Source organism: Diplotaxodon limnothrissa, linkage group LG3 (genome assembly GCF_057381915.1).
Source record: "Diplotaxodon limnothrissa isolate DT_005_m linkage group LG3, D_limnothrissa_male_GT1.1, whole genome shotgun sequence".
Lineage (NCBI taxonomy): Eukaryota > Metazoa > Chordata > Actinopteri > Cichliformes > Cichlidae > Diplotaxodon > Diplotaxodon limnothrissa.
In genome coordinates, this window is record NC_140598.1 from 6,413,174 (window position 1) to 6,439,695 (window position 26,522).

The following is a 26,522-nucleotide window of genomic DNA, read 5'->3' on the forward strand; positions in this document are numbered from 1 at the left end:
TGTCCTGTGTGTCATACAGGCTCTCACACTTAGTGTTTCTGTGACACATTGAAGAGAAGTTTGTGTTGTTCACAGTTGTGCTTGTACTGAGTGACAGCTGACATGACCTAACAGGAATAATGTGTCTGTGCTGAATGAGAAGTAACACACAATGAAGTCTTGATGCATCTCAATCATCCAGGAAAGTGAGTCTGTTGCTTCTGTTCATCTGGACGCAGCGTTTTGTGGGAGAAACGTGTCGTCATCATCAGGTGACGTCTTCAGTCTCAGCTGCAGGTTTCAGTCTTACAAACAGGACATTTGCATAAAGACTGAAAGCAGCTGCAGGAACGATGGGCTGGGAGCTCCGTTCCTTCATCTTAATTATGCAGATTCTCAGGACCATTGATCAACAACCACTGATCCATGTCCATGAGTCCCATTCACAGAGATGTGGGAATGGCTGCAGTCACAGCATGTAAGATGGAAATAAATGAGAAGTATTTAGCTGAAGTGGATTTGATTTATGTTACTTCTTTTTTAACTTGTAGTTCTACATTGGAAGATTATTGTGATATTGAAATATAAAAATACATTTATATTCTATTATTTTCTCAAAATAAGCGTCACACTCGTGGAAGCCGGTGTAGCCGCCGAAACGCCTGCATTTATGGAGACTTTCAGCCCCAGGTAGGCCAGTTATGGATCTTCGGATCCACATTATGTCAGCAGCTGTTCTCCACCGTGAACTGTGTTCAAACAAACACGCTCACGCCTCACAGACGACAGCTTACAGTCCTGTAGAGATAAAGTGACTTCGTACAGCCCCGTCTTCAGTCTTGTGGAGATGATCTCGATGCTTTGGTGGATGTTACTAGCTCCTGTGCAGTATTTTGTAAAGACATGATTATACCCCGTAAGCGTGTTAAAATTTACGCTAACAATAAGCCATGGGTCACTAAAAGTGTCAAATCCTGTTTAAGGAAAAAGAGACAGGCCTTTAAAGAGGGGCTGTTACCGATTTTCAGACAGCTACCAAGGAAATGAAAATCGAGATCTTGAAAGCAAAACAGACAAAAACCTTCTTGAAAGCAAATTTGCTGCAAAAACTTTTGGGTCTGCCTGGACTTGTATGAAAACCATAGCAGGGTTTCAAAATCCCCAGAGCAGCAGTCAGGTCATTTTAGATGTTTTAATTCAGACAGAGATTTTCAAATGCTTTAAACATGTTTTATGCTCGTTTTAGTTCTTCTGATTTCAGCGAGGATATTTGGGAACTGAAACAGAAACTGAGAGATACTCAGCACTTTATCATTGAACTCAGCGATGTTAAAAAGGCCTTTCATACAGTCAATGTGAACAAGAGCCAGGTCCTGATAATATTAGTGGCCGCCTAATTAAATCTTGTGCTGATGAACTCAGGCCTATATTTCAGGTTATTTTTAACAAATCCTTGCAAACACAACATGTGCCCTCTCTTTGCAAAGAAGCAGTCGTGGTTCCTGTCCCTAAATCTAAACGACTTCAGGCCTGTTGCCTCACTTCAGTTGTAATGAAAGTCTTTGAAAAAATCATCAGAAATGTGATTATGAAGAGACTGAAGGTCAGCTGGATCCAATGCAGTTTGCATACAGGCCCAACAGAGGAGTGGAGGACGCACTTTTGACTTTACTAAATCTGATTCTTAAACATGTAGAGAGTAAAGGGACTTTTGCAAGACTTCTTTTCATTGATTTTTCTTCGGCTTTTAATACAACACAGCCCCATATTTTAATTAAAAGACTTTTAGAACAGTTTGAAATCAGGAAAAACCTGCTGGGCTGGATTTTAGATTTTCTAACTGACAGGTCACAAAGAGTGAGAATAAATGGGGTTCTGTCTGACCCAGTGTTCTCCTCCACAGGTTCTCCTCAAGGCTGCGTCCTATCGCCCTTATTATTCACTCTCTATACAAACATGTGTCAGGGCAGACATGAAAACAGGGTCATTATTAAATATGCAGATGACTCTGTTATTGTCAGCTTACTGAAAGAGGGTGAAACTAACCACGGCCCAGTCATTGATGACTTTGTTCAGTGGTGGGAGGAGTCTTATCTCCAGCTGAACATATCTAAAACAAAAGACATGGTTGTTGATTTTAGGAAACAACAAAATGGGCACGGAGTCACTTTAATTAAAGGTCAGAAAATAGAGCAAGTACAATCATATAAATATCTTGGGACCATAATCAATGAAAAACTGAACTTTGATCAAAATTGCAAATCAGTTTGTAAAAAGGGTCACCAGCACCTTTATTGCCTTAGGAAACTTGTTCATTTCCACATTGACCAAAAAATGTTAACTTTGTTTATCGTTCTTTTATTGAGTCTGTTTTATCCTTTTGTTTGGTGGCATGGTTCGGTCAGACCTCTGTCACAGAGAAAAACTCTCTGAATCAGATAGTGAGATGGTCCAGTCGTCTGATAGGTGAGCCACAGTCTTGTTTAGCCTCCCTGTACTCTGAGCAGGTACAGAGGATGGCTTTATCAATCCTTAAAAATGGTTCCCATCCTCTAAGGGGTGAATTTCAGCTTCTTCCCTCAGGACGGAGGTTTCTATTTCTGAGATGCAGGACAAAGCGTTATAAAAACAGCTTTGTCCCCGTTGCTGTCACTGAATTAAATAAGAACTGTTTTTGATTCGAAATATTAAAGTATGTGTCACAGTGAGTTTTATATATTTACTAGGTATGTGTGTTTTTAAAGGGATGTCAAATGCTGTCATTTTTCTGTAAAGCAAATTTACCTTGCCTTTGGGTATAAATAAAGTTACCTTACCTGCAGACGCTGTGCGCAGAGGTTCAGGAGCAGAAGTCCCGTTGTAAACATATCACGGCAGACCCGACGATGTTTGCATGAACGCGCTTTTTTTTAAAAGTCAGGTCAAGGCTCCAAAAGCCCAAAGGCGATATAACAGTTTGTGTTTGCTACATGGATCATTGTAGCTCAGCTTTCCTTTGTTATATTTCTTTAAGAGCTCAAAATGTGTTCATTACATAAATCAAATGTAATTTTCTCTGTAGCACTTCATGGATTTCATAAGCAACACACTGTAGTTGTTCACACAAAGCATAAAGGTAAAAACAATATACACAGTGTTATCTTCATTTTAGATGTCACAAAGTATTTGCGGCTCCCAGTGTTTTCCCGAACCCTGACCCTTTGCGTGGAAACCGGGTCCAAAAGGCTCTTTGGGTGTTAAAGGTTGCTGACCCCTGCACTAGGCCCAACTGACACATATATTTGATTCCAAATACAAAAAATAATGTGTAACCTGCTGGAAGAATGTAGGAGGTTGAGACAGGATCTCAACACTTGGTGTCTGCAACAAAAGACAACAATATGTGGGCCGATCGTGGCTCAAGAGTTGGCAGCTCGTCTTGTAATCGGAAGGTTGCCGGTTCGAGCCCCGGCTTGGACAGTCTCGGTCGTTGTGTCCTTGGGCAAAAAAGCACTTTGGGGTCCTTAGGGACGAGTAAAGCGCTCTACAAATACAGGCCATGTAATGGCAGAAACGTTCTCTAGTGTAAATCCTGACTAGTTCATTAACTACAGATCAGTTTCAGTGAACATTATTCACAGAGGGATCTGAGTTCCTTATACCAGACTCTACAGAAACTGTAACACTGTACAGCTCTGCGACTCAACAATATGACAACAATGTAACACACACTAGAATCATCAAATAAAGCCCCACTAACCACTAGAACTAGAACTAACTAACTAGCACTGGACACTTGCATATTAGAGATTTCTACCACCATAGGAGGCGAGATATCATCCTTGAACCAGAGCATCCAGCCCTCAATTTCGGACATAAAAAGCGACGTGGCCAGGCATGATAACACTTTGACTGAACTGCAGGACTGTGCCTCGAACCACTCTGACACCATCGCCACTCTCCAGGCCACTGTGGAGCGTTTGTCTGCGGAGGTAAAGAAGTTAGATGAGAGATGTGGAGCTCTTGAGGCACTCCAGGAGGAATAATTTAAGAACTGCAGGAATACCAGAAGGCACAGAGGGACCCAAGATGACTGAGTTGGTTCACACCTGTTGGCGGAGGCGCTATCTCTCGAGGAGAAGCCTCATCGATCGAGCACATAGAGCGAATCGCCAGCGCCCCAAACAAAGTCATCTTCCTCGGCCCATCATCTTGAGATTGCACTACTACCACATTGGTGAGGAAATTCTGCTGAAAGCTGCAGAGAACAAGAACCTGATGTATAAGGGTTTTTAAAATAAACATCCTCCCAGATTTCCCTCCCTCTGTTGGAAACGCAGAGCCGCATTTGCAAATATGAGAGGAAGACTACGTGGGATGACCGGCGTCAGGTACAGACTGCTATACCCTGCAAAGCTGTTAGTGACCCATGGTGATGTGAGGAAAAGCTTTACCGATCCCAAAGAGACCGTAGACTACGCGGAGAAGCACCTCTCCCACCCACCTTCAAATGTATTAAAAGCAAGGATATATCTATATGTCTAACACTGACACAGCACTGTGTTTCTTCTTTTCCCTTTATATTCCATGTAAAGGTGAATATGGAGCGTTTATGGAGCTCGTTTATTGACCAGCTGTCAGTTAGAAGGTAAGAGTTACTAGGTTAACAGAGGTTAGCAGTAACAGTACGGGGAAGTATATTGTGTTGTTCTTTTGTTGTTTTTTATTTTATCCTACTTTACTTTGTTATTTTGATTTTACCTGTTGTGAGTGCTTCCCGTAATTCTCCTTTTTCTTGCGCCGCTGCGGCCAGAGTTCACAACATTACATATTTTTGTATCTATAAACAGGAAGCTGACACTCTCCAGACTTTATCAAAGGTGTGAGCGTCACAGCAGAGGCCTTTGTGTCAACGTAGCTGAAGACAAAACACAGAAACACATGAAGGAGATTTTCCTGGCCTGGATTTTATACAAATATTCTGCAGTACATCAAAAATGAAAGAAAACCATTAGTCAACATATGAACATCACCTCTGAAGTTACAGAGCTTTGATTGGAGACACAGCTGAGCGTTTTGCATTTTGCATAATTAATTACATAATTAATTATGTAACCATAATTAAATGGTTACATCAGCTTTAAAGTCCCCAGAGATCAGGAAAAGGGCCTGAGGGTGCTGTGTTTGGAGTCTGCTGGTTACAGTGTGCAGGACCTCACAGGCTGCTGCAGCGTTAGCAGAGGGCGGGACATACACAGCTATCATAATCACGTGTGTAAACTCTCGTGGTAGATAGTACGGTCTCATGCTAACCGCTAGCAGCTCAATGTCCTTACAGCATAGCGTCTCTTTGATAGAGAAATGCCCAGAGTTACACCATCTATCGTTCACAAACACAGCCAGACCCCCTCCTCCCTTCTTACCACTCTCCGCTGTTCTGTCATAAGAGGCTCAGCAGCTAAAGCAGCACACCTGGGTCTCCCAGCCTATTAAAAGCAGCCCTTTGCTTCACCTGCTTCACTAAACATTATTATTTTAAGCAGAGTGGTGTGATTTATGTAGGCATTGCTGTGTGACAGGATGACTTTTCTTGCACACCCACCAAATGAGGGCGCACATGCTTCCACGCCCACTGGTGACTGCACACATCCTTTCAAGGAAGCATTTCATTCATCCCTAACAAATGGAAGAAAACACTGTGCAGCGTGTTCAGGTTTGAACGTGGCCCTGGCCTCTCTCTGCATCCACCTGGCACATGCAACACACATCCACTCCCTGCTGAACTGCTTGTATTTGATGTGTTGAAGTTTTGGTAAAGTTTGAATAAATTCCACTTTATTTATAGGAACATTTCATCTGTGGACTCCTGCTTCCCCTCTCCTTGAGCCAGTTTGTGACGGGAACATGACATAAGAAAAGTAATTTATCCCTTTTTGATTCTGTGTATCTGGCGCTCATCCAGTGAGTTCACACTTGGCAGAAACAGACTGAATTTGTCTGGAGAACTTTGGCTTCAGCCAAGTTAGATAAACACACTGTGTCTCTGTCAAAACAGCAGTGTAGTTGTGGCACCCCTGTGAGGGAATGACCACATGAATATTATTTTGTGTAAAACACTCATGTAACGGGACATTTTTCATTGCTATATGTATTTATTTTCAGTTTCTTTAAGAGGATAGAAAATCCATGTAACAGGGATTCATTTTATGTTAGAAAGCAGTGAGGGCGGAACTTTGGTGCTTGCTCCGGGGTTTCGGGGAGCAGTAAGTGGAGCCCACCTTCCGCTGCTTCCTCAGACACGTTCTGGAGGAAAGCAGAGACGCATCGTGTCTTCCTTACTCTGCTCTTCACCTGCTTTTACAGGTCGGTACACGGTGCTCGCACCGAAAATGTTGTTTATTGTCACCATGGTTACCCACGTTAATGTGAATGGGAGAGTTAAGGCGGTCCGCCAAAGTTATTTATATGTAAACACGGGAGAAAACCAGAGGAGTGTCCCGCGCGACCGCACCGCGAGCCCGCTCGTTAGGTGGAGCGCTCGTGAAGCAGAGTCAGTGCGCTCCTATGCTCTGTGCAAACGTGTTGTAATGCTCCAATCAAATCAGTTCTGTGAGATGTGAATGTTAATAGTTCTGTTAAAGTGACTGAGTAGATTAGCTAGTGTAACACAAGCACTCTGAGCAACTCTGTGTAGCTAACAGAGGCATTCATGGGTTGATTCAACAAGCTGTGTTTCATGATGCACTAAATAGTGATTTTGCCAGTAAATTACTGGAGGGAACAAATGTAATGTATTTACCAATGCTGTTATTGAATAGAACTGTTTAGCCAGTAAGACACTGCAGAAGACAATGTGATGTGTTTATTGATATGATAAAAGGATGTAGCTGTTATGGAAAGAAGTGTGAACTTGAGAAACTGAACCAGTTAAAAAGAGTATATTTCACTGATGTTGTGAAATAAGTAAATGTAATTGATGTGAATGAGGAACCAGCTGAACAGTATATTGAAAGCTCATGTTTAGTGTTTTATAGCATTTATTTGTGTGAAATAAATCAGACTCAGACACGTTCTGGAGGAAAGCAGAGACGCATCGTGTCTTCCTTACTCTGCTCTTCACCTGCTTTTACAGGTAACATATTTGTCATCGAGGTCTTCATCCTTGGGACCCGTAACATAGTAACTTCTTCATTGTTATACTTCTATAGTTTTCCCATTTTGTGAGCTGTGGATGTGGAAAGTGTCTCAGTGACACATCCACATGAAAACGGCGTTACCTTCGTTCATTTGCACGTCAAATGAACGAGCTGTTTGGACTTTAACGTCACAGCTGATGCTTCGATACTCGAACTCAAGAGTTCAGCTTCCACTCAGAGGTACAAGTACACACAGCAAAGATAAACGTGTACACAAGGTGGAACCCACAAGTGCACAGCTCCAACCAGAGATGGGCAGTAATCCGATTACTTTTTCAAGAAACGAGTAAAGTGAGGGATTACTATTGCAAAAAAGGTAATTAGATTACTGTTACTTTCCCGTAAGCACGCTGCGTTACTGCGTTACTAAAACCGCAGCTGTGTGCAGATGAACAATGGATAATCTATCGAGTGTGGAGAGAGTGTGAGCGTGCAGCGTTTAAAGCGTGGAAGCACTGACCTTACTTTGAGTTTGACTCTGTAAAAAGTGACAAAAACATTAGCGTCCGCTGTTCACTGCGTGGGAAGACAACATGCTCACTCACTATGTGTTAATGGGCATGCTTATTTATAACTTTGATAAAATGTCATAAAAATAATTCCATGCCAGCTCACCATTGGTGATCAGGTAGTTTCTGTTCCAGTTCCAGTCCCATAAATCATGAAGCTTGCTGCCAGAAAAGCTTCAAATCTCCTTTGAAAGCTGTTTGTGGTCTTGATTGTGGGAGCTTCAGTTGTCTGACTCCAGCTGCCACACAGTGCTCACTGATATCATTTGCAAAAACCCCAGTGTGACAATATTTATCAGTGAAGCAGAAATCAGGAAGTGACGACTTTTCTTTGAACATTTGCTAAGGCTAAGCTGTGCTTTCTACCACAGTTGGGAATTTCCTGGTTTACAACAAATTATTGTGTCAACACCGCATAAGATTTCAAACTACAGGAAAATCACTGGAGTTGATTTAATAGTCGACGCGTCGTTTGAAGCTTTGTAAGATCCCAAAAGACGCAGGAATAAGTAGTAGGATTTAAGAGTGTAATACCGGACTGAAACAGAAGATGGCAGCACTGCATGTACAAGGATGCCAGCTGCCGTTAAACCCCGAAGAAGAAGTAGCTCTGTCCCAGAATTCATAGCGCGGCCCAGCTCAGTTTCCAACAATGGCAGCAGCTAGTTAGTTTTAATGTTACTCTTATTATTCTTTCTGGGTCACAAAACAAACGTTTAACATATTTTCAGGCGAGAATGTAGCTGTGTAAACCTCAAATATCTGCTCAGTTTATCAAGACACCACATACTTTCAAAAGCGTTTCGACGTTTTCGGAGACGTCTGTTACCCGCTAGCTCGATAGCTAGCCGGGGGCGAGGCTAACTAGAGCCGTGAGAACACCGGACTCCCGGCAAATCGTTTGCAAACCCACCGCCGTCTTTCGCTACTCAGGTTAAACATATATAAGTCACTTAGATAACTTCAAAATGTTATTGTTTGGCCTTTTTTTCAGTGTTTTATTTGTTCCTGAGTAAATCGGTTTGGCTGAGATTAAAGTTATAGTTTTTACACAGCTGAATAAACATCAAGCAGACAGCTGATTATCAGAAGTGTGAGATGCTCGAGAATTTACTCCGGTGTCCTGTTATATTTTAGATAGCAAGGAGTTTATTAAACTTCACCGAAACAATCTGCAAATGGCATTAAAATTTAATAAACTATCATCTTGTCTTTATTTTTAGTTAGCACAGACCTTAAACACTTAAAGCTGTAAGCTAATGATAGTTATATAAGAGCAGATGCTGCTGGTGCAATAAGCTGTAGTTTTACGTCCAATGGATGATGATCTGATTAGTCGACTAATCGCAAAAATAATCGCTGGCTAGTCGACTATTAAAATAATCATTTGTGGCAGCCCTATTTCAAACTACTGGAAAATCACTGGAGTTATAAGAGGCAGACAACGACACACACACCACATGCATGCTGTTGCTATTTATTGTGGATTAACTTGTCAAGGGCAAGAACAAAATAATTCTGCCTCAAATACAGGAAATCATAGCTTTCCTGTATTTCCTCCATTGTTGGGATGCTGGTTAGTGCTGTTGCTCCACAGTAAGAAGGTCCTGGGCTAAATTATCCATGAATGTAAACGGCTGTGTGTTTCTATCTGATAGACTGGTGAGCTGTCCAGGGTGTACCCTGCCTGGTAACCTATCACTTCAGGGTTATTTCCCAGCCCTGCTGCAACCAGGATAGAGATAGGAGGATGGTAGTTGTTGTAGACCCATTCAATTTCAATTGAAGGATTAAAATGTTCCAGGAGCTCAACTTACTCCATCTGAACATGTTTCAATCGTGTTTTATGAACACAACATGCAGGTTTACTGAATATGAAAAGGTTGTGTTGATTTAACTCAGTTGTTTAAGTTTCTGCCAAAGCAAAACCTTTGTGTGCAACCAGTGTCCACTATTGAATCAAGTCAATCCAACATGTTTTTGTCAGTGCAAAAGGAGTTACGGTGCCTGTACTCCTGCACAATATTGTCCCGGGAGGGAGAAAAACTTTCTGGTGAAGTTTTGGTTGATTTTTGGGTTTTGCTTGACACTAGGTTGATTTTATCAGTGAGGTTTGGATTGTTTTCTTTCTCTAAGAGAGAGAAAGATGGTTTTATGCTTGGACATGTTTGCAATGGGCCCCAGTATTTGTTACTTTATTAGTATTTTATTGGTTGCGTTTGTTTGTGCTTTTGTTACAGTGCACTGAGATAAGAACATCTGAGAGGTGTGATCCACCGGTGGTGATATTTTGGTATTTTGTGAGTTCCCGATTTAACAAATCAGCTCTTTAATCCAGACCTGAGAGGTTGAACTTTAAAGCGCTATAAAATATTCTTACTGGAAACAGTGGCAAAGTGTTTTTCTCCATGATTATAATGGGCTTGGGAGAAATTCACTTATATGGGACATTGATCACATGAGAAGTCCTGAGCCTAAAAGGATTGCAGCGAGTCAATCCAGTCCAAAAACAAGGAGCTGTTTTCCTTTAAAATGATGACGTCATCTTGCTGGTGATGGAGGCTCGAATAGGCTGCGCGTGAGACTCCATTATCAGCAATATCTGGTATGAATGTGTGTGGATGTATGCATGTGACTGGACTGTGATGGACTGACGACTAAAAGTTTAACTGACTTGATACTGAGACAAAAACGGTGCCGACTTTAGGATTAGTGAATGTCCACAACAATTCACCCAGCCTGTAGAAGAAGGGTGGAGGTTTTGTCTTGCTTTGTTTGTGCAGGAGCAGAAGGATGACAGAGACTAAAGGGGGAGGCTGTAGCTTCACATGAGTGTGAGCTGCAGACTGAACCCTTTGGTTGCTAATGTTGAGTCACTGATGTTTGCATTAAGAAAATTGTGTTTTATTAGCTGTGTTTTAATTAAGGTATCACATTATATTGTTGGGAATATTAAATGCTAAAGTGAAGAAAAGCTTTGATTTCACTCATGACTGAACATGTTATTATTAACCATAGCAGGTGTAAAGGTTCTTTTTATTTGGAAGGAAAAATAAGCACAGACCAGTCCCAGAAGTGTCCAGAAAGGCGATTTATTAAACACACACACAGATTATACAGGTGTGGGAAACATGTCTTCCTCGTCTGCACAAAGACGGGAAGCTTTATAGCCATTCATGACGTCAGAAGACTTCAGAAGAATTCCCCTATCTCCTTCTATGGCTAAGAACAACAACATTTTCCAGATGTTTTCACTCCTGCTTTCTGGGAACCTAACCAATAGTGTGTTCATGAGTGTGTATTTTGTGTGATTGTGTCCAGGCCAACCAAAGTTCGACTGTCCTCATTTAACTTCTGTCCGCCTGGACCTCCAGCTAAACTGGTGCTTTTACTAACTGATAGAGTATTGTATCTAGAATTCTATCGTAGCAGATTTACTAAATGATACATGATAATATTGATGATACACTGATGCAGACTAATGAAGTAATAATGAAATAATGACAATGCTTTATGAATGATATCACAGTGAGATTAAAATAACATGTTTTTCTTGACACAGGCCACTGTAAAGAGTCAATTAACTGTTATAACAGTTAATATAATATAATAACAGGCAATGATAGACTTGTCACATTCAAAATAGAGATATGTAATAACAAACACGGGTCCGTGTCATTTAGGTTCTCCATTGAAATAGTCAATCATTTAGAAAAGTAGAATATATATTATATATATATATATATATATATATATATATATATATATATTAGGGGTGCAACGATACACAAAATTCACGGTTCGGTTCGGTTCGATACTTTGGTGTCACGGTTCGATATTTTTTCGATACAAAAAAAAATGTTCATGCCTTTTTAATTTGTCATTTATTAAAATTGTAAATATATATTTTAACACAAAAGTACAGTTTTTAAATTTAACCCTAACCCTTGTGCGTGTTGTTTTTTAGCTCGTCATATTGCAGCCACAGAAATTCTTTTGTCCATGAAACCATAAAGCTGCACTTTCTTTTTGCCTTATAGTCTGATTTGTCATAACTTCTCCGTTTTGTGGTAAGCTTTTCTTTGGCTGTCACTTCTTCACCCTGACCTGTCTTATTTGGCTCAGCAGAACTAAAATATATATCTGTCTGTGAAGGTTCTCAATCATCCAGGTCATCGTAGTGAAATATATATCCTGCCGCACTCACATAAGCTCAGCGATTCTCTGCGCGATCAACCTCTCACATGTTTAAGCTGCGGGAGATTTCACTTGTCATGTTTGCATAGTAAGCTAACAATTAATAAGACGATGTCAGAGGAATTGGTGCACAAATTATCATCACTCACAGATCAGTGCTGTCGCTCTCTATACACAGTTCGCGCGATTGCAAAGTGAAAGCAAAAAAACAAGCGCAAATTCAAACACGATTTCAATATGTCACATATTGACAGTGGCTCACCCAATGACATAATTACCCAGCTACATTTCTGAAAGAATGCAAAAGCATTGACATATATTTTTCCTTCCTACAATAGCCCGACAGGCAGGGCAGAGATAGCCCCGGGACGTCGGGCTAGCGATATTGCGAGCCCTGTATCTGATTGAGGAATCACTCATCTTTGGAAAAGAGAGTTTATTACAGAGAAATGTCTCTTTCCAAAATAAAAGCTATACTATCCGCTTCTTCTGGGCTATATTCTCAGCAGCATAAGGAGAATCATGTGCTAACAGCTGTCTAAATGACTCGGCTAAAGTTAGTAGCATGCTTGTTGTTTTTGTCTTTGCACTAGGATGATGTCGGTGTAAATGTGCAGTCATATTCGTTGTGTTCCCACTAGTGCTTTCAGGTTAATCTCGTTGAAATAACCTTAACGCCACAACATGGCAAATCTCCGTTAACGAGCTACCCTATACAGAGGGGCTAGACGGCCAACACGTTAACGAGCTAACTGCGCTAACACACTAGCTCCCACCCATGTAATTGAGCATTGCATGGCACATGCAACATACTGTTTTACTTTAGTCCATGACTCGCTTACCTTCAGGGTCATACGTCACATGAAAACCAAAATAATTCCAAACGCCAGATCTGAATGAGGGTGGGGAGGTCCACTTCTGTCTCGCTAGCTTGCCCTGCGCTCTTCCTTCTGACCATGCTGTCTGTGTTGAGTGCTCAGTGAATCTGCGTTCGACTACTCCGCCTAGGCTGCACTCTCGAGCCTAGGCGGAGTAGTCAAATGCAGATTCACTGCAAATGCTCTCTGTAACATTTCTGTTAAACAAGAAGTCACATATCCAGGACTGTTAATATCCAAAGACCAAAAGTCAAGATGCTCGTCAAACTTGTCAAACAGTGTTGGGGAATTCTCAATGGTGCTTGGTGCCATACCCTCAGGGACTTTAATGTTATATAAAAACACTGACAGCTCAATATCTGCCTCAGTCACTCTCCCTGATCCAGCTGAGTCAGCAGTGGGAAAAATCTGCTTTTCACAGGAACTTGGTAACAGCAATAAGAGAATACGTAGTTTATTCCAAGAAGATATCATGTCTCTCCCATATATAGAATATCTTACTGGAACCGACATGTTCCAGATATCACCTGGAAGACAGTCTGGATGATCCCATAAATATCTAATTGTGAACAAGGTGAAGGAAATCTCATATAAAATTCTTCATAAATGTTACCCAGCCAGTCACTATATGGTAACATTTAAAAGAGACATAAATACTAATTGAACTTTCTGTGGGGATCATCCAGAAACTGTGGCACATCTCTTTTGGTTCCTCTACACAGAGATTCTGGAAGAATTTAGCAGTTTTGTTATTGTCCATATTTTAAGGGAGTTTTCTTTACGATGGGAAAATGTTTTATTCTTTTTCTTTAAGTTCCCCAGGAAGAATGATAAATGTTTTTTTTATAAAATATTTGTTAATACTATTAGCTATTTTATATCCATAAATGTAAGTTTATTAATAAAACACCATATTTCTGCCTTTTTATAAGGATATGAATTGTACATACAATCAATTTCAGACTCAACCAACAAAAAGCCTCTCAGAACAATATTTATATTGTAACAGTTGCTATTGTAATGCAGTGTATCACCACATGGCGGCGCCTCCTGTCTCACGACTGGTGTCACCCCCTTTTTGTTCTTCTTCGCACTCCTCCTGTAATGGATGCTCCCGTGTGTACGCGGACTAGTGTGCTCTTTAGTAATGTGTGGTAGAGGTAGCACTTTTATTTTTGATATTGTAAATAAATGAGTACTTTTTGGAAAGTCAGAAGCTGTTGCTCATTCGCTATCCACCTGCACACCTCCGCGGCTGGCTTCATCTCCACTGCACGTTACAACTGGCGCCCGAACTTTTTCCCCTTGGACTTCAGACGATTTTTGCATCCCGCCGAGGATTCTTCTCTTCTAGCACGTGAACTGTCTCCGAAATCCCCCCAGTTTTGCAGACGCTCGGACGTTTTCTCCAGCCATGGCCGCAGCCTCAGCTCAGGTGGGACCCGACTAATTTCTGGATACCGTGGTGTGCCGCTGCTCTGCTTGGGAGAAAGAAAAAGAGAGAAGCTGACTCCGCGACGCGAATGGACTGTGTGGATTTGTTATTTGTTGTTGGTTTCGTCTTCTAAGGATTAATTCTTCTGTGGAGAGCCTGGACATGAACATTTCTGCTGGCTTTTCATTCCCCTTTCCCTCTGCTGAGACTGACTGTAGCACATGTAAGTGATAGCTTGGCCGACTACAACTGTTGGTGCTGGTCTTCGGCTCAGTATAACGAAACGACTTAAAACTAATCTTGCATTGAGCTCTAGTGTTGCAGACATGCTATTGTAATAACATGGTTCTGATCACTCCAGTCTAATTTCAGTTGTTGGGCAAAATTTTATATGTGGTTTTTCTAAATTTAATCTTGAACGCATTTTTGCAGTTTTGTCTTTCTAGTCTGACCTAACTGACTCTTTTACTGCTATATCAATAACTGCGCTGTGCCCTGGAGCGGCTTAATTTTTTTGAAATCGCAATGGCACACTGCCCAGACGACTCTGACTCAGACATGGAACTTACCTCGTTACCTATGTGCTAGATAGTTGAAAATGTGACTCCTAGCCTTAGCCAACAAGTGGTGGAGTTAAGAACTGAGGTGAATAAGCTTAGTGATTGTTTACGTGACTCACTGAACACGCAAAGCTTGAGCCTCCTGTGTATGCTGGGGACGGAAAAGTGCAACCTGAAGACTGGTTAAATACAGTTGGCACATACAAAGCCTCATTGAACCTAACTGATGGGCAATTGCTAAACGAACTGCCACACTTTCTTGCAAAAGAGCCCGGGAAATGGTTCAAGGCACTGAGCTCCCACATCACATCATGGGCTCAATTCTGTCAACTGTTTAAGACAGTTTTTCTGCCCTCCGACAACCAAGAACGCATCCTGAGAGGAATTTTGGATCGTGTTAAGGCTCAGGACGAGCCGCTCCCAACCTTTGTCGCCCACATGTTGAGTGAGTTTGACAAACTGAAGAGCCCCCCACCTGAAAAAGACAGAATTGACCTAATTAGTAAACATGCTCTCGAAAAATACAGAGTTGCCCTGTATGGCGCTAATGTCACTTCTGTAATGGACCTGCTGCTACGCGCTCATGAGCTTCACTCAGTGCTTGGACCACAAAGACCACAGCCTGCTTTATGTAGCAAAGACAACTATAAGCCTGAACCTTACTGCTTCAAATGCTCTCAGCCAGGGTTCACTACACGCACCTGCCCAAACTGTAACACCCAACCTCATTTGCCACAACGAGCCTCGAACACCGCTAGGCATGGCCCAGTCCAGCTATTGCCAGCACCTGGCCCCTCTGACCCTGGCCATGAAAAGGTGGAATTAAGCAGCACCACATCCCAGCCACAATACAGGCAGTCGGGAAACTACGGGGGGAGGACATTTCACAGAGGCCAACCTTCCCCCAGTTACTAACGGAGCCTCACACGCCCGATTCACTACAGGGTGGACACAGTCTTGGACACTTGGAAGACAATTTTTCACAAGTCCACTGGAATACCCCACTAAGAACAAAAGTGAACTTCAATGCTTCATCTGTGGATGCTACCCTCGACACGGGTGCTTCCCTCTCGGCTGTACGAACAGATCTCATTCAAGTAAATGACTCTTACCCTAGAAACACAAGTGAGTGGAATGGTCCTGCAGTTAACCTCGCCAATAATGCTCCCTGTATCCCTGTTGGTGTTATTTGGCTCAATATTGAATTCATGAACAAGAACTTTTACCAGCGTTTTGCCATAATACCAGATTTGTCCTCTCCTTTCATTCTGGGAATGGATTTTATGGCAAGAGCTTCTGTTTCTATTCACATTCCCACTAGAACAGTCTACATTGAGGACATCCCCTGCCCACTCGCAGACAATGAAGAGGACCTTCAAAATGATTACTCACATTCACCTGGAACACTGATGTCTTTGGACTTGGTTCGCTCAGACTTAACAGCCAAATTGTCTGAAGCAAGTCTCTCAGAGAACAACAAGGATGCTTTGCTAAATCTGCTCAGCAAGTTTAGCTCCTTGTTTGATGGTCAACTTGGTTGAACGGCTCTCACTGAGCACGCCATAGAGACTGGCAATGCAACACCTGTCAAACTCCCACCCTATCGCACGTCACCTGCTAAGACACGTGTGATTGAAGAACAAGTGCAACAAATGTTGAAGGACAACATCATTGAACCTTCCACAAGCCCTTGGGCAGCTCCTGTAGTCATTGTAAATAGAGCGGCCACGGAACCAAGGTTTTGTTTGGACTTTCGAGGGCTTAACCAAGTTACCCGAAAAGACTCTTATCCCCTGCCTCGTGTAGATGAGTCTTTGGACTTTCTGGCAAGAGGAAAGTTTGTCTCGACATTGGACTTAGCGCGAGGCTATTGGCAGGTTGCTGTAGCAGAGGACTCGAAGCCTAAAACTGCCTTCATCTCTCACTGCGGTCTCTTCCAGTTTCGGGTGCTGCCCTTTGGGCTCTGCAACGCACCTGCAACTTTTCAGAGACTCATGAACTCTGTGCTTGCTGGCCTCATTTACAAAACGTGCGCAGTCTACCTGGATGACATTGTTATCGCCTCACCTACCTTTGAACAGCACTTAGTGGATCTTGAGGAGGTGCTGGGCAGACTCTAGGCTGCTGGCTTGTCATTGAAGCTCAAAAAGTGCCAATTCTGCCTCGATGAATTCACCTTTCTCGGGTACCGCATCACATCATCAGGTGTTAAGCCCGATCTGGACAAAGTAAAGGCGGTTAAGGAGTTTGATACCCCAACCTCAGTGAAACACGTCCGTCAGTTCCTTGGCTTGACTGGCTATTATCGACGCTTCATTCAGAATTATGCCCGCCATGCCGAACCTCTTCACGCCATCACCAAAAAGGACAATGCTTTCCACTGGGACGACAGCTGTCGAAGGGCCATGGACACTTTGAAGGATCAAGTCACATCAGCCCCGATCCTGTCATTTCCAGACTTCAACCGTCCCTTTTCCATTCACGCCGATGCATGTGACATTGGTCTTGGGGCAGTGTTGATGCAAAAGGATGACAAGGGTCGTGAGTATGTTGTGGCTTTTGCTAGTCGCTCCCTTCACAAAGCTGAACTCCCCTACTGCACTTCAGAGAAGGAGTGCCTCGCTGTGATATGGGCTCTGGAACACTTCCGCCCATATGTTGAAGGTGTTCATGTTACTATCTTCACTGACCACAACAGTCTCAGGTGGCTCATGTCTCGTCAAAACCCAACGGGCCGACTCGCCCGCTGGTCACTTCGTTTGCAGGACTTTGATTTCACAATAGTGCAGAAACCTGGTGCACAGAACAAAGTTCCCGACGCACTGTCACGCAACCCTTTGCCTCTGACCTGTGACAGGCCGACTGATCTTTTACCAGATCATGCTGTTATGGGCAGCCTGGACATTCGTACTCTGCCCCCCGTCATTCTGGCTGACCGTTCACAATTCAGACAGCTGCAGTTAGACGATCATGTCACAGGTCCACTCCTCAGAGACATTGAAGCAGACTCTCTGAACAGCTCGGACAATGCCACCTTGTTACAGTATGTTGTGTATGACTCTCTTTTGTATCACAGAGAACCCAAGTCCACATGTGCTTTGCACTCTTTGAAAGAGCTGAAACTGTTTGCCCCTACTTCCATGAGAGGCACCTTGCTGGACTATTACCATGACCACCCCACAGCAGGTCACTTGGGTGTTTCTAAGACATTGGCTAGACTGCGTTTTAGGTTTTTCTGGCCCAAAATGGCAGCTGATGTGAAACGCTATGTGATTTCATGCTCAGTGTGCCAACTCACCAAGCCAAGTCAGAAAAAAGCAGCCGGTCTTATGGTTCCCATTGTCCCCCAGAAACCCTGGGAGTATGTGGGTGTGGATTTTGTTGGGCCACTTCCCCGCACCCCCACTGGTAATGCTTATTTGATCGTGTTTGTTGACTATTTGACTAAATGGGTTGAAGCCAGTGCTGTCAAAGAAGCTATATCTCAGGTAGCAGCTGGTAAATTCGTCACTGACATTTTTGCTAGGCATGGTACACCCACTTACCTCATTTCTGACAGAGGGTCTCCTTTTGTGAGTGAGCTTTTTGAACATGTTGTTTCTGCCTTCGGCTCGGTGCACAGACTCACTACGGCATATCACCCTCAGACAAATGCTACTGAACGCGTCAACCGGACTCTGAAAACTGCAATCCGTGCTTATGTAGGTGATAAGCACACATCATGGGACAAGTTTCTCCCTCAGATTTGCTTTGCTCTGCGCACCGCCCCCCATGACAGTACAGGTATGACTCCTGCCATGATGCTTTATGGTCGTGAGTTAGACACCCCGCTTGACCTTATCACTCAGCCTTCTACAGCAGGTGTTGATGAACCGGGTGTGCCTTACCCTGAGACTCTGAGAGCCTCCCTGCAGGAAGCTCACGACCACGCCAAAGCAGCTTTGGACTATAGCCATGACAGACAAAAACATTACTATGACTTGAGACATCGACATGCCACGTTTCGTGTTGGTGACCTTGTGAGAGTTAAGACGCACCCCAGCGGCGGGGAGTCTCTGGCTGGCTGGAGCGGCATCTAATAACCAACTCGCAAAACAAAATAAAAACAACACAACAAACAGATATTATGATACAGACTTATAATCTGCACCGATGTTTTTTCTAAATTCTATAAAGTGAGCGCGAGAGCCCTCGGTGCGCCTGCGCGCTGCTGAAGTCAAAGTAAACTTTATTGTCATCTCCGCTACAGATAGTCCAGCATATAGAGAGACGAGACGACGAGGCTGCAGTTACAGCGGTGCAAGTAAACAAACAAATATAAGAAGAGTAAGAAAATAAATCTACACTTTAGGACTCGGGGTAAAGGATCAATAACAATTTAATTTATAATTTACAGTTTGATGATTTAAAGTCTCACACAAGCCGTCAAAAGGGGCGGGGCCGGCTGCTTCCAAGTAGAGCACATTTCATTTATAATGATGTAAATCCAAGCCCATCATGGATTCACGATCTGAATCCTGGGTTGTGTGAAATCCCAGAAATCAACCTTAGACAAAGTGAATCTGTGAACTAAGGTGTAGGTCTGTTAGGTTAATTGTGCTGATCCTCGGGTTGGGGAATTTGTGTTTGTACTGCAGCGTAAAATTCAAACCAATGGAAGACGGACAACAAAAGTTCAAAGCCATCAGGTGCTCAGGTTAGGAAAAAAGAGAAAAGATGCAGGTAAGCAGACGTGTGATTGGATAATGGCAGGTCATCCTGAACCAATCAGACTAAACTCCAAACAATACATTATGTTACAGATTTTAATATTAATTAGTCATTGTTACTTGTTGATTTGTCCTTTTCTCATTGTGTGACGAATTATGACGACTGTTTGGTAGCTGTTATTGTCTCTCTCTCTCTCTCTTCATGTGTGTTTCTCTGGTGAAACAATAGTTTTGTGTTAATGTTAGGGCTGCACGATTTTGCATAAAATGAGAATCACGATTTTTTGGCTTAGAATTGAGATCATGATTCTCTCATAACAATAAATAAACATAAAACAACAAATGTCTCACGTTTTGTTGTTGCAGCAAAATGTTGTACTGCTTGAAATTCCATCTCCACCGTTGCTCGACGCTGCGTGTACAGAGCAGGTAGTGCAACAATAGAAAAATAGTTGCGGGATGGCACTGTGTAGCGTTTGTCTAGGGTGTTGATCATTTTCCTAAATCCCTCGTTTTGCACAGTGTTGATGGAGCCATATCTTTGGTCAGGTGATAAGTGATAGCCTCCGTAATGTCTTTGTGCCTGCGGGAGTTCGACGTGTATAGGGAAGCGCTGTATAAAGTTCCCGTTATTGATGTTTGGGTGGTTGATCGGGACGGATTTTCTCCTGTCACTTTCTCGTCATCCCTGACGTGCTCTCCGTTGTTTTTTCCCTGCTAATTTTAGCATCACACGGCACAGCTTCTGTATCACGTGGTATAAGGCTCCGCCCTTGTCATTTGTTGAGCAGGAAGAGTGAGCGCTTGTTTTCATGCAGAGTACGTCCCGGATCAAAATGTGAAGTTTTACAAATCACCACTTCTTTAGTGAATATCATTTCAGTCTCAGACAATCTCGTTTCTCTTACAGAGGTTGAATGCACCTTCTGCGGATGGCGGTACCACACAATGTGCGTGGACTTCCCCTGCACAGAAGGCAACTACAAATGCTGTGAATGCTAAATAAACAGAAACAAATGATCCCTGTTGTCTTTGCTTGATGATTGGTTTGAGTCTTGACAATCCACATTGCTGGCGTTGCATCTTTCAATGCCAGCAATGGCAGGTATCAGTGCTCAAACCTTTTGTGTTTGTTTCCAACAAGTTGCCCACCTCGGGAAACAAAAATGTGTTCTTTTACTTGTCAGATGAACATAAGAGACACTTTGACTCTTCAGTGCAGTGTGGAGCCTAACAAAGATCTGTTTTGTGTCCCAGCTGATCAGCAGGAGGAGGAGAGTCTGACGGAGCAGCAGAGGAACATTTTCAGCTACTTGGACTCAGCTCAGCCACTACAGAGGAAACAATGAGCTCAACACAGAAGGTGACAGACAGAGCAGGACCATATGACCAAAGATATTTATCACCATATACATTTGAACATTTGCCATAACGATGTAGCTGACGATAGAATTGACACCAGACAAAATACTTTACAGCTGCACAACTTTATTAAAAACCCATCAATGTATTTTCACTGAAACAAGCAGCTGTTGTTTATGTGCATTAAAGTTATATAAAAATGTAACAGTGCAAATGCAAATTCCTCGCTGACAGTTTAACCAAAAGGCGTTTCCAGTGGAAACTGGCCGACACATCCTGAGCATAACCATGTATAATATCCACTAAACTTCAGAAGAGGTTATACAGTCGTGGCCAAAAGGTTTGAGAATTGCATAAATATTGGAACCTGGAGAAGTTGCTGCTTAAGTTTTTATAATAGCATTTTGCCTGCACTCCAGAATGTTATGAGGAGTGATCAGATGAACTGCATCGTCCTTCTTTGCCATGAAAACGAACTTAATCCCCAAAAAGCCTTACCACTGCATTTCATTGCTGTCATCAAAGGACCTGCTGAGACCATTTCAGTGATCGTCTTTGATAGGTTTTAGAGTATAAACCTATTCGCTGGAACGTTGAAGACAATATAATTACACTGCAAAAGCAAGACACTTGTAGGCAAGCTTCTTCATGTTACTCGTGCACGGGAGAGAACTGGACAACCGCTTGACTCCAGTTGGTCTCGTCCGTCCTCCCATACCACTGTCCTTTTATTGAGGTTACATGAATATGCATAGGTTCATTAACATATGACGTCCACATACACACAAAGAGTACCTTGCCTGTGTGTGTGTGTGTGTGTGTGAGTGCGTCTATGTGGTATGGATTGACATTTGACCTGCGCTGTACCTGGGCTCCGGGGACATTTCGACTTTTTGCTGTGTATTCATGTGTCCCCCTAAAACATGACTTGTAAATGCATTTTTAAGTGTCTAAATAATAATTTTTTCTACTTCTTATGAGGTCATTATTTATCTTTTGACCTGTATTTGCTTAAACTGTAGTGTAAATTCATTTATTAAACTATAATTAAAAGATTTTCTGATTTTCTTAAAAGTCCACCTATACCCCTCACCTGATTTTTGTGTATTCCAGTGTATTGCACAGCGACGTTTCGAGTTAGAGTGGATGTGTGTAGGTACTGCAATTTAATACACATTTTCAATACACACGGCCGGAAGTCATTGTGATTGGTAGGCTATATATATAGGCGGTACCTACAGGAAACGGCGCCACAACTTTCGCGCGCGTGCCCTTTAACAAGTGTATGTCGACGGCAATACGAAGACGGATTAAAAACACAAAGGTAAGCCTTTTTTAATGTAAAATGCACCATGACTTTAATACTATATGAAATTATAGGTGCACAGGCCTATATTAAACTGGTTTAATTTATGCTTTATGGACTGTTAGTGAGTCTTTGAAGAAGTAAAACGGCCCCAGCGTTTGTCATTGAGTAAATAAAATAGGGCTGACGACTAACCGCGTCAACGCGATAAAGCGGGCTAACCCGTGTTAGGATTTACTCGGTGTTAAAGCATTATTGTGGCTTAAACGTGTTAATGCCGACATCGCGACTAACGCGATTAACAATTAAACCAGCGCAGTCTGAGTCAAAATCCCTGATGTCGCTGTTAGCTAATTTCGGGCAGTTTGTCCAATGTCTGTCCATTCTGCTGACAGCCCTAAAATAAAAGCAAGGGTATAAGTGTATTTAGTCGTGTATTTATTTATATGCCTGAAGAAAAAACTTCTTACAGTTTTGATGCCTAAGCTTTCTCAGTACTTGTATCACTCTCTGCAGTCGCCATTACAGAAATGTCACATGTCGCCATTTTGAGTACTAGGCCTTTAACATTTTAAAAGAAGGCATAAATTAGCACTATGAATAAGTCAGCTGTGTTTATGCTGTAAACTACACTACTGCTAGTTCTGCTACTACTGATGATGATGACAATGATGACGATAATCGTAATACTTTATATGCTTTGGTAATACAGCCAATCAAAACGTACAGGAGAACATGCGAAGGAGACGCATTCCTCCACGGGAGGATGCAGTCTGTCATGTTTCTGCTGGAAGGGACAAACTGGGACTTGATATCCACTACATAAATGCCTTCAAAGGTAAGTTGGTCTTTAGTTTGAATTAGATTTGGAGTTTGTCACTTTGTCTTTTGTCACTCACTTGGTATGCCTCTGCAATTCAGGTCGGGGCATTTTCACGACTGTTCCATTCCAAAAAGGAGACTTTCTTTTGGAATACAGAGGTAAACTCATAACAAAAGAAGAATGTGAGCGGAGACACAGAGTTTATCATGACAGCCTGAAGGTGTTCATGTTTGAATTCAAGTTTGATGGAAAACTCTGGTGGTGCGTATTATATCAGTGTAGTTTGATTAAGATTAAATGACACATTGCTTTTGATTTATGAAAAAAAAAAGCTTCCTAACTAACTAGTTAAGCTAATACTTTTTTGCCTAACCCCACAGTGTGGATGCATCTCAAGAAGATGGGTCATTAGGCAGACTTGTCAACGACAACCACATCAGTCCAAGTGCTAAGATGAAAATATTAAATATCAATGGAAAGCCCCATCTATGCTTATTTGCAAGCAGAGACATAAGTCCAGGCGAAGAAATAGACTATAATTATGGTGACTCGGATTGGCTCTGGAGATGCAAGGTATTTCTACAATTGTACTTTTTGGAACTGATAAATTGCATACCCTAAGCCATTTTTACATTTGTACCTACTCAAATTGGCTTAACGTGACTTAGGGCATCTAGTTTTTCACTGAAATTGAGTATCACCTACTGTGCCTGGGGTAACTATAGCAATGCAGCCGAGCATCCAGTGATATAAATGCCACAGCAAGCATGGACGTCAAGGTGACAAAATGCCTGCTGCTCAGTCTATACTTTAGTGTTCAATTCAGGGATCACGCTGTTAATTTTGGTCGCTATTTCAAACATTTCAGAGTTTCAAAAATGATGGCTTGGATTTTCACGAAGGAGGCGCACTCATAACTTATCGAGTGACACCATTGACCAGCCACCTGGTGGCATTCAGTCTATGTCAAATTTTCTGATCACTTTGGATCACTTGGAACCTTGGTGCAGTAGTTACTGAAAAACTACATGGTACTATAACCTACTGGAAAAACAGGGGTAGGTACTAATGGAAAACAGGCAATTGTGATGGCTGCCACATCAAAGCCCTCTAAAAGCACTAAAAAAATATCAGCAGGTATGCAGAAATAAAAAATGGCTTTCGGTTTCTAAATTTTAACAGTGATTGATGTTTAATGTGATTCTACACAGCAAAATCTCCAGTGTTAAATTAACACTGGAGAGTGTCTATAAGGGTCCACACCTCTGAGTGTTAAATACAACACTGTTGAGTGTTAAATTAACACTTTTGACAGTGTTATATGTTTAAAAGTAACCTAGTCAGTTTTGAAGATTAACAATGGCTAACACTGAGCAGTGCTGATTTTCTAACACTGGAAAATAACTCAAAATGTTAGAAATATTCCAGTGTTAGAAAATCAGCACTGCTCAGTGTTAGTCTTTGTTAATCTTCAAAACTGACTAGGTTACTTTTAAACATATAACACTGTCAAAAGTGTTAATTCAACACTCAACAGTGTTGTGTGGACCCATATAGACACTCTCTAGTGTTAATTTAACACTGGAGATTTTGCTGTGTAGCCTCTTTAGTTAGATTCATTTTAAATTTTGTCCCTTGAAGATAAATGGGCCCTAGTGACAGTTCGTTGCTGCTACAGGTGATTGTTTTACTCCTTTAGCAATGGCTTAAAAAATAAAGAAATCACACTATTTGTCTCTTAATCATAGGGCCTTAAATTCTCTATACATGACAGTGAATATTTTAAAGACAATAGCTTGAAACTTATCTTTCTCATACAGTTTATTTAATGTTTCAAAAGCCTCTTCAAAAATGCACTGTATATTCATTTTCTATCTGTTACACACGAAGACTGAGACCAGCCAGATTCAGAAGACTGTGAGCTGCCTAAAGCCGCAACCAAACAGCTTTCCAAACAATGATCTGGACCTGAAACATCCAGAGCCTGAAAGGGTAAATATAATCCAGTGTACCACTTAATGAACTAATAATTTAATCTATCATCATTCTTTATGGATGCTGTGTGTGTGTGTGTTTGGCAGTCACCTGGGTGTGATGTGATTTACATGGACCGTGGCTTGTAGGTCCTTTTCATTGTTTCAAAGTGCAAGTCTGGATAACATCTGAGTGTGTGTGTGTGTGTGTGTGTGTGTGTGTGTGTGTGTGTGTTAACCACCCAAATGTGACTTAGGAGGACCACACTGTTATTGGGAGACTCCGTCAAAGTTTGCTTCATGGTGACATCACTCTGGTTTTAGGAGGGGTCTTCTCGTATGTCTTGACAGTTTGACCTACAGCATGCAGAGCTGACTGCATGTGCTTTGTTTCTATGTTGAAATTTTTTGAAACTCAGGCTTGAACATTAAGATAGATAGTACTATACAACTTCTTAACTTGTTTTAGGCACTTTTTACTGCTTTAGTGCATGGGCTCTCTCTGGCTGTGTACTCTGGCTTCTTCCCACAGTCCAAAGATGTAGCTTATGGGGTTAGGTTAACTGGTGATTCAAAACTGCCCTTTGGTGTGAATGCAAATGCTTGTCCTTCCATGTTAGACTGGTGATCTGTCCAGGTTGTACTGCCCTATGGTAGCTGGTATAGGCCCCAAAACTGCTACCCCACAATCCTGATAAGGATAAGTGGAAGAGGATGGATGATTGCAAAGGAATCAGTTGTTAACTATTGTAGCCAGTATTTTTTTCAGAAGAAAACATTTCTTGAGTGGAAAGCCCCCCCCCCCCCCCCCCCCCCCCCACACACACACACACACACATGCAAATTAAAGACAGAAGCACAGGCCTGCCCAGTACAGTTGCAAGAAGAGCACTTGGTCTAATCTTTGTGCCATCTTTTCTTTGTTGCAGGATCTTGATGAAGAAATGCCTCAGCAAGGCTCAGAAGCCATGCATTCTTCTTCAGTGCAAGATTTTGAAGAGGTAACATTGACCTAGGACAGATTTTAATGAATGTTTCTCATGCACGATGTGTACCTTACGCTATTTGCCGATAGTGAAATGGTCTATTCATCCTCTTGAGTGATGCATTTTTAGTAACTGTCAGATTACTGTTCTTTTGTCTTCATTCTCTATCTGTTACACACGAAGACTGAGACCAGCCAGATTCAGAAGACTGTGAGCTGCCTAAAGCCGCAACCAAACAGCTTTCCAAACAATGATCTGGACCTGAAACATCCAGAGCCTGAAAGGGTAAATATAATCCAGTGTACCACTTAATGAACTAATAATTTAATCTATCATCATTCCTTATGGATGCTGTGTGTGTGTGTGTTTGGCAGTCACCTGGGTGTGATGTGATTTACATGGACCGTGGCTTGTAGGTCCTTTTCATTGTTTCAAAGTGCAAGTCTGGATAACATCTGAGTGTGTGTGTGTGTTAACCACCCAAATGTGACTTAGGAGGACCACACTGTTATTGGGGGACTCCGTCAAAGTTTGCTTCATGGTGACATCACTCTGGTTTTAGGAGGGGTCTTCTCGTATGTCTTGACAGTTTGACCTACAGCATGCAGAACTGACTACATGTGCTTTGTT

The 26,522-nt window shown here is 42.1% G+C and overlaps 1 long non-coding RNA gene across 1 annotated transcript; it reads left to right on the forward strand.

The window, feature by feature from the left end:
- The first annotated feature begins 21,812 nt into the window (after positions 1-21,812).
- Positions 21,813-23,838, forward strand: LOC146634335 (uncharacterized). The gene is made up of 3 exons (XR_014905465.1): positions 21,813-22,948; positions 23,032-23,194; positions 23,314-23,838. It is a non-coding gene; the product is annotated as an uncharacterized LOC146634335 (long non-coding RNA).
- The last annotated feature ends 2,684 nt before the right edge of the window (positions 23,839-26,522 follow it).